Genomic DNA, 15,877 nt, shown 5'->3' with positions numbered 1-15,877 from the left:
GAAATTAAAATGGACTGGAATGGGTGAATTTGAGTCAGATAACCATTATATCTACTACTGTGGGTGAGAATCCTTAGAAGAAATGGAGTAGCCATCTTAGTAAAAAAAAAAAAAAGTCTGAAATGCAGTACTTGGGTGCAATCTCAAAAATGACAGAATGATCTCTGTTCGTTTCCAACGCAAACTATCCAATAACACAGTAATCCAAATCTATGCCCCAACCAGTAATGCTGAAGAAGTTGGAAGTTGAACGGTTCTATGAAGACTTACAAGACCTTCTAGAACTAACACCCAAAAAAAGATGCCCTTTTCATTATAGGGACTGGAATACAAGAGTAGGAAGTCAAGAAATACCTGGAGTAAAAGGCAAATTTGGCCTTGGAGTACAGAATGAAGCAGGGCAAAGGCTAATAGAGTTTTGCCAAGAGAATGCACTGGTCATAGCAAACACCCTCTTCCAACAACATAAGAGAAGACTCTACACATGGACATCACCAGATGGTCAATACTGAAATCAGCTTGATTATATTCTTTGCAGCCAAAGATGGAGAAGCTCTATACAGTCAGCAAAAACAAGACCAGGAGCGGACTGTGGCTCAGATCATGAACTGCTTATTGCCAAATTCAGAATTAATTGAAGAAAGCAGGGAAAACCACTAGACCATTCAGGTATGATCTAAATCAAATCCCTTAAGATTATACAGTGGAAGTGACAAATAGATTCAAGGGATTAGATCTGATAGATAGAGTGCCTGAAAAATTATAGATGGAGGTTCATCACATTGTAGAGGAGGCAGTGATCAAGACTATCCCCAAGAAAAAGAAATGCAAAAAGGCAAAATGGCTGTCTGAGGAGGCCTTACAAATAGCTGTGAAAAGAAGAGAAGTGAAAGGCAAAGGATAAAAGGAAAGATATACCCATTTGAATACAGAGTTCCAAAGAACAGCAAGGAGAGATATGAAAGACTTCATCAGTGATCAGTGAAAAGAAATAGAGGAAAACAATAGAATGGAAAAGACTAGAGATCTCTTAAAGAAAATTAGAGATACCAAGGGAACATTTCATGCAAAGATGGGCTCAAAAAAGGACAGAAATGGTATGGAGCTAGCAGAAGCAGAAGATATTAAGAAGAGGTGGCATGCATACAGAGAAGAATTATACAAAAACATCTTCATGACTCAGATAACCATGATGGTGTGATCACTCACCTAGAAGCAGACATCCTGGAATGGGAAGTCAAGTGGGCCTTAGGAAGCATCACTATGAACAAAGCTAGTGGAGGTGATGGAATTCCAGGTGAGCTATTTCAAATCCTAAAAGATGATGTTGGGAAAGTGCTTCACTCAATATGCCAGCAAATTTGGAAAACTCAGCAGTGGCTACAGGACTGGAAAAGGTCAGTTTTCATTCCAATCCTAAAGAAATGCAATGTCAGAGAATGCTCAAACTACCACACAATTGCATTCATCTCACATGCTAGTAAAGTAATGCCCAAAATTCTCCAAGCCAGACTTCAACAGTATATGAACCAAGAACTTCCAGGAATTCAAGCTGGATTTAGAAAAGGCAGAGGAACCAGAGATCAAATTGCCAACATCTGTTGGATCATCAAAAAAGCAAGAGAGCTCTACAACAACCTCTACTTCTGTTTTATTGACTACACCAAAGCCTTTGACTGTGTTGATCACCACAAACCATCGAAAATTCTTAAAGAAATGGGGATACCAGACCACCTGACCTGCCTCCTAAGAAATCTGTATCCAGCTCAAGAAGCAACAGTTAGAACTGGACATGAAACAACAGACTGGTTCCAAATCGGGACAGGAGTATACCAAGGCTGTATATTGTCACCCTGCTTATTTAACTTATATGTAGAGTATATCTGGGAAAATGCTGCACTGGATGAACCACAATCTACAATCAAGATTGCATTGAGAAATATTAATATCCTCAGATATGCAGATGATACCACACTTATGGCAGTAAGCAAACAAGAACTAAGAAGCTTCTTGATGAAAGTGAAAGAGGACAGTGAAAAAGTTGGCTTAAAGCTCAACATTCAGAAAACTAAGATCATGGCATCCCGTCCCATCACTTCATGGCAAATAGATGGGGAAACAATGGAAACAGTGACAGACTTTATTTTGGGGGGCTCCAAAATCACTGCAGATGGTGACTGCAGCCATGAAATTAAAAGATGCTTGCTCCTTGGAAGAAAAGTTACGACCAACCTAGACAGCATATTAAAAAGCAAAGACATTACTTTGCCCACAGAGGTCCATCTAGTCAAGGCTATGGTTTTTCCAGTAGTCATGTATGGATGTGAGAAGTGGGCCATGAAGGAAACTGAGAGCCGAAGAATTGATGCTTTTGAACTGTGGTATTGGAGAAGACACTTGAGAGTCCCTTGGACTGCAAGGAGATCCAACCAGTCCATCCTAAAGGAAATCAGTCCTAAATATTCATTGAAAGGACTGATGCTGAAGCTGAAGCTCCAATACTCTGATCACCTGATGTGAAGAAGTGACTCATTTTAAAAGACCCTGATGCTGGAAAAGATTGAGGGTAAGAGAGGAAGGGGGTGACAGAGGATGAGATGGTTGGATGGCATCACTGACTCAATGCACATGAGTTTGAGTAAACTCCTGGAGTTCATGATGGACAGGGAAACCAGGCATAATGCAGTCCATGGGGGTCGCTAAGTGTCAGATGCAACTGAGCAACTGAACTGAACTGAAGATCACACTGTTTTCAATAACACATAGGGATGTAATTTTTTTTTTTTCATACTCCTTTCCAAGTCAAGTCATTCTATCTAGCAGTTATGCTGCTGGTCTTCTAACTTGCTACACCCCAACAGAGCTTCAGCACTAACTGAAATAGGTCTTGTGAATGGGGTAAATGGAAGTCTCCCCAGGCTAAAATGACATCTTTTTTCAAAGTTACCCCCAAATTTCTAAATTTGATTTTTGTATCTTTGGTGAATTCAAGAGTTCTAAATGTTTGTTTTCACAGTTTTCCCTAATTTTATCATTGCTTTCTGTCAAGAAGATTTGCCTTCCTCCTTCTTCTATCTAGAAGTTCAGAACTCTGGAATAAAATTGTGTATCTTTGGAATCCCAGCAAATTGATTACTAATGGGAAGAAATCTGGAAAATATCACTTTATTACAAAATAAGAATCAACAACCTTGAATTTGGACCTTTTGATTGAATAGTAACAAAAATGAATAGTTAAAAATATTTTTATCTGGGAATTAAGATAACTGGATTCTGGTTCTGATGTTGCCACCCATGAGCTGCAAATCCCAGTGCATTGGTTCATCTAGCTGAGCCTTGTATTTCTCAGCTGTCAAGCAGAAGTCCCTGTCAGGGTCTTTATAGGTCTAATATTTGAGCTTCATATGAAAACAGACAAAAATAGCTGAAAGATGCTTAAAAGACCAGAGTGATAATGAAAATAAAGCAAGTGTGTTGCACTATAATACCCACAGCCACTTTGGTAAAGCACAGTAGTGATCATGGACTTGTCTTAGCACACACTCAGAGAATGTGAATATGTCACTAGACTTTTGACATGATTGTATAATCAAAATCTGATCCCTTGTACAGCAAGGAGATCAAACCAGTCAATCTTAAGGGAAATCAACCCTGAATACTCATTGGAAGGACTGTTGTTGAAGCTGAAATTCTAGTATTTTGGTCATCTGATGTGAACAGCTGACTCACTGGAAAAGTCCCTGATGCTGGGAAGGATTGAGGGTATCAGGATAAGAGGGCATCAGAGGATGAGAGGGCTGGATGGCATCACCGATGCGATGGACATGAACTTGGGCAAATTTCAGGAGATGGTAAAGGACAAGGAAGCCTGGCATGCTGCAGTCCATGAAGTCCCAAAGAATCAGACACAGCTGGGCAGTTGAGCAACAACAACATAATCAAAATGCTCAACCAATGGCCTGCTTGATAATATAAACAATAACTAAGTAACCAAGGCCTAAGCACACAGATAACAAGTATAACATGGTGTTTGTTCATCTAAAGACAAGGCTTCAAATCTCTGCTCCCTGCTTAGCAACTGTGGGAGAGAATCTTTAATCATTCTAGGCCTCAAGTTCTTCATCTAAAAAATGAGTATAAAGTCATATATCACTATAGCAGCTAAGAGGATTAAAACAGACATAGCATTTCAAGTTCACAGCAGAGTGTGGCACATAAATGTTCCATAAATAATGGTAGGTATAATTATTTCATATCTCCAGGGTTTGTTCTGAGCTGGCAATAGAGGTGACTATGTGCATAAAGGTGGACATCCACACCAGATCCTTATCCCTTTGCCTAGACTGATGCTGGGATAAGTTATGCTAGGAAAGCCCTCCATAAAATAAATATCAGTACCTGTTATAAGCCTCACAACCCTACAATGTGGAATCAGGAAGGTACAATGGGATGAGGTGGGAGGGGAAGTAGGAAAGATGAGAATTGAGCAGCCAGGGAACAGAATCCCACAGAGAGCCACTGATTTGCTTCAGGTGGTGGAAGGAATAAAGTGAGAATCTGCGAGAGTGACAAGAAGCACATAAGGAACACAGAGAAGACTGGTTCTGCCTAAGGCTACCTCACAGGTCCCATTTCAGAAAATAAGTCTTCTCCCTTCTCTTTTTCAGAGCCCCAAGCATCTATATATCTCAGTGACTCACTGTTTTCTCTTCTTTATCAGCAAAATATGCCAGTTTCACTCCTCCACCTTGCCTCCCAAATTGGTCCCAAGCCCAGAGATTTCCCAAAACTGTGTCTCATTTATCCCCCTTGGCAAGTGTCCCTAAAGGTTCTCCCCAGGCTGTCATGTTGCTGACCATGTTTACCCACTCAGGTGTGTGTTGTTTTTTGATGTATGGGCTTTTCTTGCAAGGCTCTAGGAAACAGCCTCTCCAAGTGACTCATTAGGATGTTAGGGGTTATGTTGATTCTTGCAACTGACAGTCAGGGAGAGAATCAGGTATGGTTCACTCAGGCTTCATATGATGTTCTTGCCTCTGCCCATCCCCAACTTCATCATGAGGCTGCAGCAGTTTGAGAATCATAGCTGCATAGCATCTCAGAGAGAGGGAGCAAATGACTATTACTTTCTCTGTCTCTCTATATAAAGAAAAAAATCCCCATTACCGCATTTCCTTGAAAACTTATCCTTTTCTGAGCCTATTTCTGTGGTCAGAGAAATGCCATATACCAACTGACTATAGCCTGCATTCTTCAACTGACCCCTCGCAAATTCCTCAAAATCTCATGTCTACATGAACCCTCTGGGGATCTTGCTAAAATACAGATTCTGAATCAAGAAATTTGGAGTGGCATCTGAGATTCTGCATTTCTAGCATCCCAGGAAACACTGATGGCCTACATTTTGACTACAAAGAAATAGTGGCTATATGGACTAAATATGGAAGAGCTATAGGCTTCCTGAAAATGACAACTTTATTTCTATTCACCATTGAATTACCAGGGCCTATTACTACTACTCTGGTAGCTCAGACAGTAAAAAGTCCACCTGCAGTGCAGAAGACCCAGGTTCGATTCTTGAGAAGATCCCCTGGAGAAGAGAATGGCAACCCGCTCCAGTATCCTTGCCTGAAGAATCCCAAGGACAGAGGAGCCAGGTGGAGGACTACAGTCCATGGGGTTGCAAAGAGTTGGACATGACTGAGTAAACAACACACTTATAATGCTAACAGTACATAATAGGTGTCTATAAATATTTGTTTAATTTTGAAGAACTATCTTCCAAAAATTGGGAAATTGATGACTAGCAGGTAACAGAACTTCTCTGAGCACAATTGTTAACCTTTGAACCTTTCCAACATTATTTAAAACACCCAATAGATTCTGAAAGCCCAAACTGTATAAGTGATATAATACTTGCACTTTGAAATGGAAAAGCTAAGTAACTCACCTTTCCTTGAGAATTTTCATAAGAAAACAGCTCAATAGCCCTCCTGAGATATCAATAATTAAACAGAGGAATAGCTTTTCCAGGTACACACATTTTTGCAATTAGAAGTATTACATACAAAGGTTATTGAATGGTTGAGCCTCCAAGAGAAACTGCAATAATTTTTTGCAAACTTTTAAAAAATTGAAGTATAGTTATTGTACAATATTATATGAGTTACAAGTATACAATACAGTGATTCACAACTTTTAAAGATTATACCCATTTATAGTTATTATAAAATATTGACTATATTCCCTATGTTGTACAATATCTTTATGGCTTATTTTATACTTAATGGTTTGTACCTCTTAATCCCCTTCCCCAGACTTTCCTTCTCCTTTTCTATCTCCCCACTGGTAACCACTAGTTTGTTCTTCATATCTGTGAGTCTGCTCTTTTGTTATATTTACTAGTTTGTTGGGCCTTTTTTTTTTTTTGACTCCACATATAAATGATACCATAAAATATCTGTCTCTGTCTGACTTATTCTACTTATCGTAGTGCCTTCTAAGTTCATGCATGTTGTTGCAAATGGCAGTTTCATTCCTTTTTATGGCTGATTGGTATGCCATTGTATATACGTTACATACCACATCTTTATTCATTCGTCTGTTGATAGATACTTAGGTTTCTTCTGTATCTTGGCAATTATAGATAATGCTGCTGTGACCATTAGAGTACATGTATCTTTTCAAATTAGTGTTTCTGGGCTATATACCCAGGAGTGGAATTATTGGGTCATATGGTAGTTTGGTAGTTCTATTTTTCATTTTTGGCAAAACCTCAACACTGATTCACAGTGTCTGCACCAAGTTACAGTCTCACCAACAGAGTGCAAGGGTTTCCTTTTATCCACATCCTTGCCAACACTTGCTATTTGTGTTCTTTTTGATGAAAGCCATTCTGACAGATGTGAGGTGATATCTCATTGTGGTTTTGATTTGCATTTCACTAAAGATTAGTGATGTTAAGAATCTTTTCACGTGCTTGTTGTTCATCTGCATTTTCTCTCTGGAAAAATTTTATTCAATCTTTTGCCCATTTTAAAATCATGTTGTCTTTTCAATGTTGAGTGAAGTGTTTATATATGTTAGATATTAACATGTTATTGATCATATCATTAGCAAATATTTTCTCCCATTCAGTAGGTTGATGGTTTCCTTTGCTGTGCATAAGCTTTTAAGTTTAATTTGGTCCCGTTTGTTTATTTTTGCTTTTATTTCAATTGTTTTAGGAGACAGATTCCCCCCCAAATATTACTATGATTTACATTAAGACTGCTCTCCCTATATTTTCCTCCAAGAGTTATATAGTATCTAGTCTTATATTTAGGTCTTTAATTCATTTTGGGTTTATTTTTGTATATGGAGTGTATGCATATTGTTGCATTTTGTATATGTACTGTTTAATTTGGTTTGATGATATTTTGTTGAGAACTTTCTGCATCTGTGTTGATCAGCAATATTGATCTGTAATTTTCTTTTTTAGTGATAACTTTGTCTACCCTCCTACCCATTTTGTTGTGGTTCCTTTTTTTATGTCTTTTGCTTTGGGTCTTTTTCATTGATGGTCATCTGCAGATAGTTGTGATTTTAGTGTGCTCATGAGAGGAGGTGAGCTTAGAGTCTTTCCAATTTTTCATCTCAGGCTATCTCTTTGCAAACTTTTTAACATGCCATCTCATACAGGATAAGGATAAGTGGCTTGTGAAAATGACAAATTTCCAAATTATTTCGTGAAGGTGAGCAGAATGTCCTGCTCTAGGAGATGTCCTATGTGTCCCAGCAGGGCTCTCCCCTCTTGTCACCAAGCTATTTGCTCTAGGAGTTCCCCCTAGGGAGGCTATATGGGTCATTCTATTGTAGTGGGCTGGCTATGGGGGTGGTCTGGTAGGCTTGTTTGAACCTTAGCCCAGTTGGTTGCCAGGCCCTGCCTTGTGCAGATACACTAGCTGTTGGTTAGCAGAGTCTGGTCATGAAATGACTGGCTGCAGAAGCCCAGGGGGTCCAAGGGCTAGTGCTATCTCACTGGTGGGTGGAGTTAGGGTCCAGAAGACTCCACAGTTGTTGCCTTCCAATAATGGGTGGAGGGTGCAGGTCCTGGGGTGAATGTCAAATTACTAGCAGGTAGAGCTGGATCCTAGAGACTGACTGCAGGGCCCAGGGTTCCCAGAGCTGGTGTCAGATCACTGGAGGTAGGGGAGGCGGGGGTGGGTGGGAAGGAGAGCCTGGTTCCTGACATAGTTGGGTATGGGGTCTTCAGTGTCCCAAAGCTTGTGTTGGTCTGCTAGTGGTCCCAGGGTAGGGTCTGGCCTGCTGTGGGTGGGCTGAATCATCAGGCTGGGTGATTGTGGTTTTCTTGAATCTGGTGTCTGCCCCCTGGTGGGTGAGGCTGGTTTAGAGGTTAGTGCAGGCTTCCTGGAGGGCAGGACCAATTCCTGCCCACTCGACAGCAGACTTGGGTCTTGGCCCTCTAGTGGGTGAGGCCATGTCTAGATGCCATTATTGGTTCAGGAAGTCTTTCGGCAACCTGTCCACTGATGAGTTGGGCTGTGTCCCTACCTAGTTAATTATTTTCCCTAAGGGATCCCAACACTAGCACTTATAGGCTATTGAATGGGGCCAGGTCTTGGTGCTAATGAGCTAGAGGGTAGATTGCATGATGGTGTCTGTCTGCACCTGTGTTCATGCAATAGAAAGCTCCAAAATATGGCTGACACCAATATCTATGTTCCCAGGGTGAGCCTCAACCAACCCCCACTCCACACCCCATCACCAACTCAATGGACATGAGTTTGAGCAAACTCTGGGAGATGGTAAAGGACAGGGAAGCCTGATATGCTGCAGTCTATGGGGTCACAAAGTGTCAGACACAACTTGGTGACTAAACAACATCAAAATGTCTATGTCCCCAGGGTGAACCTCAGCTGCACCGCCCCACCCCCCCAACACACACACCCTACACCTAGTCCCTCCTGGAGACTCTCCAAGACCAAAGTACTGCTTTTGGTCCTACCAGATTACTGCTTTTCTCCTGGGTCCTAGTGGGCATGAGATTTTGTGTGCATCTTTTAAGAATGAAGTCTTTATTTCCCCCAGTCCTTTGGGACTTTCAAAAGTAAGCCCTGCCAGGCCTTCAAAGCCAAAGGCTCTGGGGGCTTCTCTTCCCAGTGCAGAACCCTGGGCTGAGGAGCCCAACTCAGGACTCAGAACTCTCACGCCTGTGGGAGAACCTCTGCAATTATTCTCGAGTTTGTAATTTGCCCACCTGGAGGTATGGGTCTTGATTCTATTTTGAGTCTGCCCCATGTATCCATCTTATTGTGGTTCCTTCTTTATGTCTTTAGCTTTATGTCTTTTTCTTCGATGGTCATCTGCAGATAGTTGTGATTTGGGTGTGCTCATGAAAGGAGGAAAACTCAGGGTCTTTTCACTCTGCCATCTCAGCTATCTCTTTGCAAACTTTTTAACATGCTTTCTCATATGGGATAAGGATAAGTGGCATGTGAAAATGACACAAATTATCCAAATTTAGATCAAAATATTGAAATGACATATCCTTTTGTTAATACAATACGTTCTGATTCATTAGAAAACATAAGAGCAGGTGATTTAGATTTGAAAGGACTTATAGTTCTTTCTAAGAAGTTTTTCTGAAATAGTTTCACATCTTCCCAAGTGTTTCTTCCTGTTTGCAGTCCTCATCAGTAGCTCTGCATTCTGTAGGAGTGAAGACACTTGGATAAATGCCTTCCTGAATTCCATGCATTCGCCCGAGTTGATGGCTCTTGAGAGAAAACATTATCTCCAAATGAAAAACTTCAGATGGAAGACTGTAGAACATAAAAACAAACAAAAAGCCACACTCAGACTTATGACCCCGGGCACTTCCCAGCTCTATTCCCTAATGAAACAACTTTTCTGAAGTTAGAGGGAATAACAGCCATCCTCACATCAGTCAACACCAATGTAAAGCCTCTGTGACCTCCATCCATTTACCTCTTGCTAGTAGATCTCAGGTGACTGTCAGAGGCTCAGTCAGTTCCTGGGAAAGGACTAATCCCCAAACCCCATTTTCTTATCCCCCTTCTCTTATCAGGGGGAAATGCACTTATTCCTTCTGGAGACTGACTTCCAGAGGTGACAAATGCAAACTGTGTTTTCTCAGTTGCCCCTAAACTCCAGTCCTACCTCCTGCCAAGCTCATAGGCTAGAAGGTTCCTCTCTGGCCAGGAAGTTTATGCATGACTGTCTTTTCTCATGGGAGAGGGATATATAGAATAAGAAAAGAGAAAGCAGAGCACAGATATTATCATACATTCTTCCCTTCTCCCAGCAGAAAATGTTTAGTGCTTTACCTAAAGGAAGTGTAGGGCACAAGACCTATTGTTTTCCCTGGCAACGAAAGGGGAAAAGAGCATCTTGTACCACTTTGGACAATTTTGAAAGCATCAACATAGCCAGTTCTATAGTTGAGGGACTGGAACATACTATGAACAACTTAGAAAAAAAGAATCTCAGTAGCTATTGTAAAAAGTACTGCAAAGAACATCAGAATTCTTGTGTGGCTAGGGCATAGAAGCAGCCTAGATGTCCACCAACAGATGAATGGAAACAGAAATTGTGGTACATATATACAATGGTATTACTCAACTTTGAAAAATAACACATTTGAGTCAGTCCTATTGAGGTGGATGAACCTAAAGACTATTCTACAGACTGAAGTAAGTCAGAAGGAGAAAGACAAATATTGTATATTAATGCATGTGTATAGAATCTAGAGAGATGGTACTGATGAACCTGTTTTCAGGGCAGCAATGGAGATGCAGACAGAGAGAATAGACTTGTGGACACAGTGGGGGAGGGAGAGGGTGAAATGAATGGAGAGAGTAGCATGGAAAAATAGAAATTTCCATATGTAAAACAGATGTGTTGTGCTGTGCTAAGTTGCCGCAGCTGTGTTTGACTCTTTGCAACTCTATGGACCATAGACCACCAGGCTCCTCTGTCCATGGGATTCTCCAGGCAAGGATACTGGAATGGGTTGCCATTCCCTTCTCTAGGGGATCTTTCCTGTGGGAATTTGCTATGTGACACCAATAGCTCATCTCAGTGCCCTGTGACAACCTAAAGGGGTACGATGGGGTATGAGATGGCAGGAAGGTTCAAGAGAGAGGGGACATATGTATACCTGTGGCTGATTCATGTTGTTGTAAGGCAGAAACCAGCACAATATTATAAAATATCTTACAATAAAGAAAGTTAAAAAAAAATCTTAGTAGCTAAACTGTCTACAAAAGTCCAGAAATTGTTGCCTTCCAAGAGGTATTTTTCTTGTCAACTTTTGTGGGAAGACCAGGGGACAGAAGTGAAGACAGTCATAAGCAGTAAGTATCCCAAGTAGAACCCCAAATCCCTAGGTGAAACCAGAACTGTTATAACTTTTGCCTATCCTTGGAAGCAAACAGAATTTTCCATAAGAATGACTATATATATACACACACACACCTCATTCTTCCCTGCTAGCCACCCCTGTTCCCCTATATTCTTTTTAAGAACTTTTGCATTTTTGGACTTCCCTGATGCTTTCAGTGGTTAACACTCCATGCTTCCACTGCAGGAGGCACTGGTTCAATCCCTAGTCAGAGAACTAAGATCCTGCATGCCAAGCAACACAGCCAGGAAAAAAAAAAAAAAAGCATATTTGTTCTTCCTGCAATGTATGTCAGTCTGAACCCATAAGATCTGGATGAACCAAAATGGCCACAAAGGGATCAAGCAGAGAGCCCACTTCACTGCTCCTAAAAGGTCCTTCCCATCTCTTATCCCCTCTTGATTTTAGACTCAGGAAGTTTTGAAGAATGGCGGTAGCAGTCAAAACTAAAATAGAGAAAGAAGGTTTCTGAATGTTCCGTTAGGAAATGTACTAGAATTAGGAAATTTTGCTTAGGAAAGGTAATTCTCTGAGCTTATCATGACCTTTGCAATACTGAAAACCTTTCAAGAACTCTAGATAATGGGTTTTAAGAGAGTAGTACAAAATCATTTTTGAAATACTAAGCAATATAGATAATTTATATGACCAAAAGTGTTCAGATGAAAGTATTACAAAGTCATCACTGCAAAGTGGTGATTTTCCCCATCCTTTCCATTTCTATGCAAATGTTTAATCTAGGAAATGGTAGTGATTACTAAATGTCTCTCAAGCTTCAGGATACAGGGTGAATAATTGAAGTCATTCATTTACAAGATAAGGCATTAATGAGTAACTATGAAGATCATATAATCAATCTGTGGAAATTAACAACATTTCAAAGTTCAGTTAAATCCCCCGAGAAGTCCTAGCTTTGTAATTCTAAACAGTGGCTGCTTACACTCCAAAAAGTAATTCTTTAGCCTTCTCTTTGGTACCTTCCTTGCTACCGCACCCCCATCATCCCTACTCCCAGTGCTTTTCTGACAAACAGAGAAAGAAAAAGGAAAAACAAAATAATAACTGTTAAATTCCAAGGTTTTACTTCAAGCCAAGGCCACATTTCTAAGCAACTTTGATCAGGCAAATTACCTCTAAGTGTCTCAATTTTTCCTCTAGAAAATTGAAATAATGGATCTGCAAATTTGTAAGGGCATTTAGAGATTGAATGACGCCTACCTGCTGAGCTTTCTGCTTCCAGAAAGACAGAGTAGACATCCTTTTACTTATTCCTCCTGTTCAGTTCAACTAAAAACAACTAAACTAAAAACAAATATTAAAAGATCTCAAAGGTGATAAGAGGAGGGCAGACCAACCAGAGACCTTGGCACCTGAAGAACATAGGTAATGAGTTCTCTGAAGTTTCTCTGCAGCTCATTTTTTCCAGATTGAATACTGGAGAGGTAGCACCCTACTAACACCATAGATGGAAAAGGAAAAAAAAAAAAAAAAAGAAGCATGACAGAAAGCCTGCTCCCTGTGGCCAAAGGATAAGGAAAGGGGTAGTCTACAAGGTGGAAAGCAAAAACAAAAAACCTCAGATAACAACCAGTCTGCTCCAGCCGAGCAACACAGAATAAAACTGCAGCCCAATCGCTACCTCTACCAGGAAAGGCCAAGTGGAGAACCTACCTACACATCCACACTTTGGCAGCTTGAAATGAGGGGCTCCAATCCTCTCTCTCTCAGAGGAAGCCAAAGGGAGAGTCAGGATTTTCACCAACATTCAGTAGTAACAGGAACACCACAGCCTACAGTGTCAGTGGAAACAATATGGGGATCCTGAAATCCCATCCTTTCCAGCAGTAGCAAGGAGCCTCTCTTCCCTGGAGTATCAGCAGAGGCAGAGGGAAGAACCTGGACTCCAACCCTACTCAGCAATAAGGTGGTGGTACCTCCCCACCTTCATCCACCAGAGACTGTCAGAAGGTGCCTGATGCAACATGAGACTTATATAAGATCTGGAATCTTACAACACACTAAACTGTCCGGGTTTCAGTTTTTTAAATTAATGTATTTATTTTCATTGGAGGCTAATTACTTTACAATATTGTGGTGGTTTGGGCCATACATCAACATGATTCAGCCACAGGTGTACATGTGTCCACCATCCTGAACCCCCCTCTCACCTCCCTCCCCATGCCATCCCTCTGGGTTGTCCCAGAACACCAGCTTTGAGTGCCCTGCTTTATGCGTTGAACTTGCACTGGTCATCTATTTTACATATGGTAATATACATGTTTCAATGCTATTCCCTCAAATCATCCCCCCCTCAACTTCTCCCACATAGTCCAAAAGTCTGTTCATTATAACTGTGTCTCCTTTGCTGTCTTGCATATAGGGTCGTCATTACCATCTTTTTAATTCCATATATATGTGTTAATATACTGTATTGGTGTTTCTTTTTCTGACTTACTTTACTTTGTATAATAGGTTCCAGTTTCATCCACCTCATTCGGACTCACTCAAATGCATTCTTTTTTATAGCTGAGTAATATTCCATTATGTATATGTACCACACCTTCTTATCCAGTCATCTGCTGTTTGACATCTAGGTTTCTTCCATGTCCTAGCTATTGTAAACAGTGCTGCAATGAACATTGGCATACATGTGTCTCTTTCAGTTCTGATTTCCTCGCTGTGTATGCCCAGCAGTGGGATTGCTGGGTCATATGGCAGTTCTATTTCCAGCTTTTTTTAAGGAATCTCCACACTGTTCTCCAAAGTGGCTGTACTAGTTTGCATTCCCACCAACAGTGTAAGAGGGTTCCTTTTTCTCCACACCCTCTCCAGCATTTATTGCTTATAGACTTTTTGATGGCACCCATTCTGACTGGCATGAGATAGTACCTCATTGTGGTTTTGATTTGCATTTCTCTGATAATGAGTGATGTTGAGCATCTTTTCATGTGTTTGTTAGCCGTCTATATGTCTTCTTTGGAGAAATGTCTGTTTGGTTCTTTGGTCCACTTTTTGATGGGGCTATTTATTTTTCTGGTATTGAGCTACATGGGCTGCTTGTATATTTTGGAGATTAATTATTTGTCAGTTGCTTCATTTGCTATTATTTTATCCCATTCTGAAGGCTACCTTTTCACCTTGCTGACAGTTTCCTTCATTGCGCGAAAGCTTTTAAGTTTAATTAGGTCCGATTTGTTTATTTTTGTTTTTATTTCCATTACTCTGAGAGGTGGGTCATAGAGGATCTTGCTGTGATATATGTCAGAGAGTGTTTTGCCTATGTTTTCCCCTAAGAGTTTTATAGTTTCTGTCTTACATTTAGATCTTTGATCCATTTTGAGTTTATTTTTATGTATGGTGTTAGAAAGTGTTCTAGTTTCATTCTTTTACAGGTAGTTGACTAGTTTTCCCAGCACCGCTTGTAGTATAGTCTGAAATCATGCAGGTTGATTCCTCTGGTTCCATTTTTCTTTCTCAAGATTGCTTTGGCTATTTGAGGTTTTTTTGTCTTTCAATACAAATTATGAAATTATTTGTTCTAGTTCTGTGAAAAATACCATTGGTAGCTTGATAGGGATTGTGTTGAATTGGGTTTGAATTTTTAAAAAAATCATTTTTTACATCAAGAACCAGGAGGAACTCAACTTAAATGAGAAAAGACAATCTTTAGATACTGCCCTGAGATAGGATGTTAGAATTATATGACACGGATTTTTATTTATTTATTTTAACTTTTATTTATTTATGGCTGTGCAGTGTCTTCATCTCTGAGCTGGTTTTTCTCTAGTTGTGGAGAGCAGGGCTACTCTCAAATTGTGGGCATGGGTTTCTCACTGTGGTGGCTTCTCTTGTTGCAGAGCACAGGTTCTAGGGCATACAAGCTTCAGTAGTTGTGGCAAATGGCCTCAGCAGTTATGGCTCTGGCTCTCCAGAACACAGGCTCAATAGTTGTGCTGAGTTGCTCCACATCATATGGGATCTTCCTGGATCAGGGATCAAATCCATGTCCCCTGCATTGCCAGGTGGATTCCTTACCACTGTGAGACACCAGAGAAACCTTGACAAGGATTTTTAGAACATTCATCATAAAGCTGCCTTAGTGAATATTTAGAGAAGCTTTATAGAGTCAGCAAAAACTAGCCCTGGAGCTGACTGTAGCTCAGATTATGGGCTCCTTAAAAGACCCTGATGCTGGGAGGGATTGGGGGCAGGAGGAGAAGGGGGTGACAGAGGATGAGATGGCTGGATGGCATCACCGACTCGATGGACATGAGTTTGAGTAAACTCCGGGAGTTGGTGATGGACAGGGAGACCTCGTGTGCTGTGATTCATGGGGTCGCAAAGAGTCAGAAGTGACTGAGTGATTGAACTGAACTGAACTGAACTGAATGCAAAATTCAGGCTTCAATTGAAGAAAGTAGGGGAAACTAGTAGGCCATTCAGGTATGATCT

The 15,877-nt window shown here is 40.7% G+C and overlaps 1 long non-coding RNA gene across 1 annotated transcript; it reads right to left on the bottom strand.

Annotated features, from left to right (window-relative positions):
* Positions 1-6,387: 6,387 nt before the first annotated feature.
* LOC139036682 (uncharacterized) lies at positions 6,388-12,700 on the bottom strand. The gene is made up of 2 exons (XR_011489511.1): positions 12,644-12,700; positions 6,388-9,824 (listed from the first exon to the last, which is right to left on the bottom strand). It is a non-coding gene; the product is annotated as an uncharacterized lncRNA (long non-coding RNA).
* Between the last annotated feature and the right edge of the window lie 3,177 nt (positions 12,701-15,877).

Source organism: Odocoileus virginianus, chromosome 9 (assembly GCF_023699985.2).
Source record: "Odocoileus virginianus isolate 20LAN1187 ecotype Illinois chromosome 9, Ovbor_1.2, whole genome shotgun sequence".
NCBI classification, from domain to species: Eukaryota; Metazoa; Chordata; class Mammalia; order Artiodactyla; family Cervidae; genus Odocoileus; species Odocoileus virginianus.
This window is presented reverse-complemented; position numbering and strand designations above follow the sequence as displayed.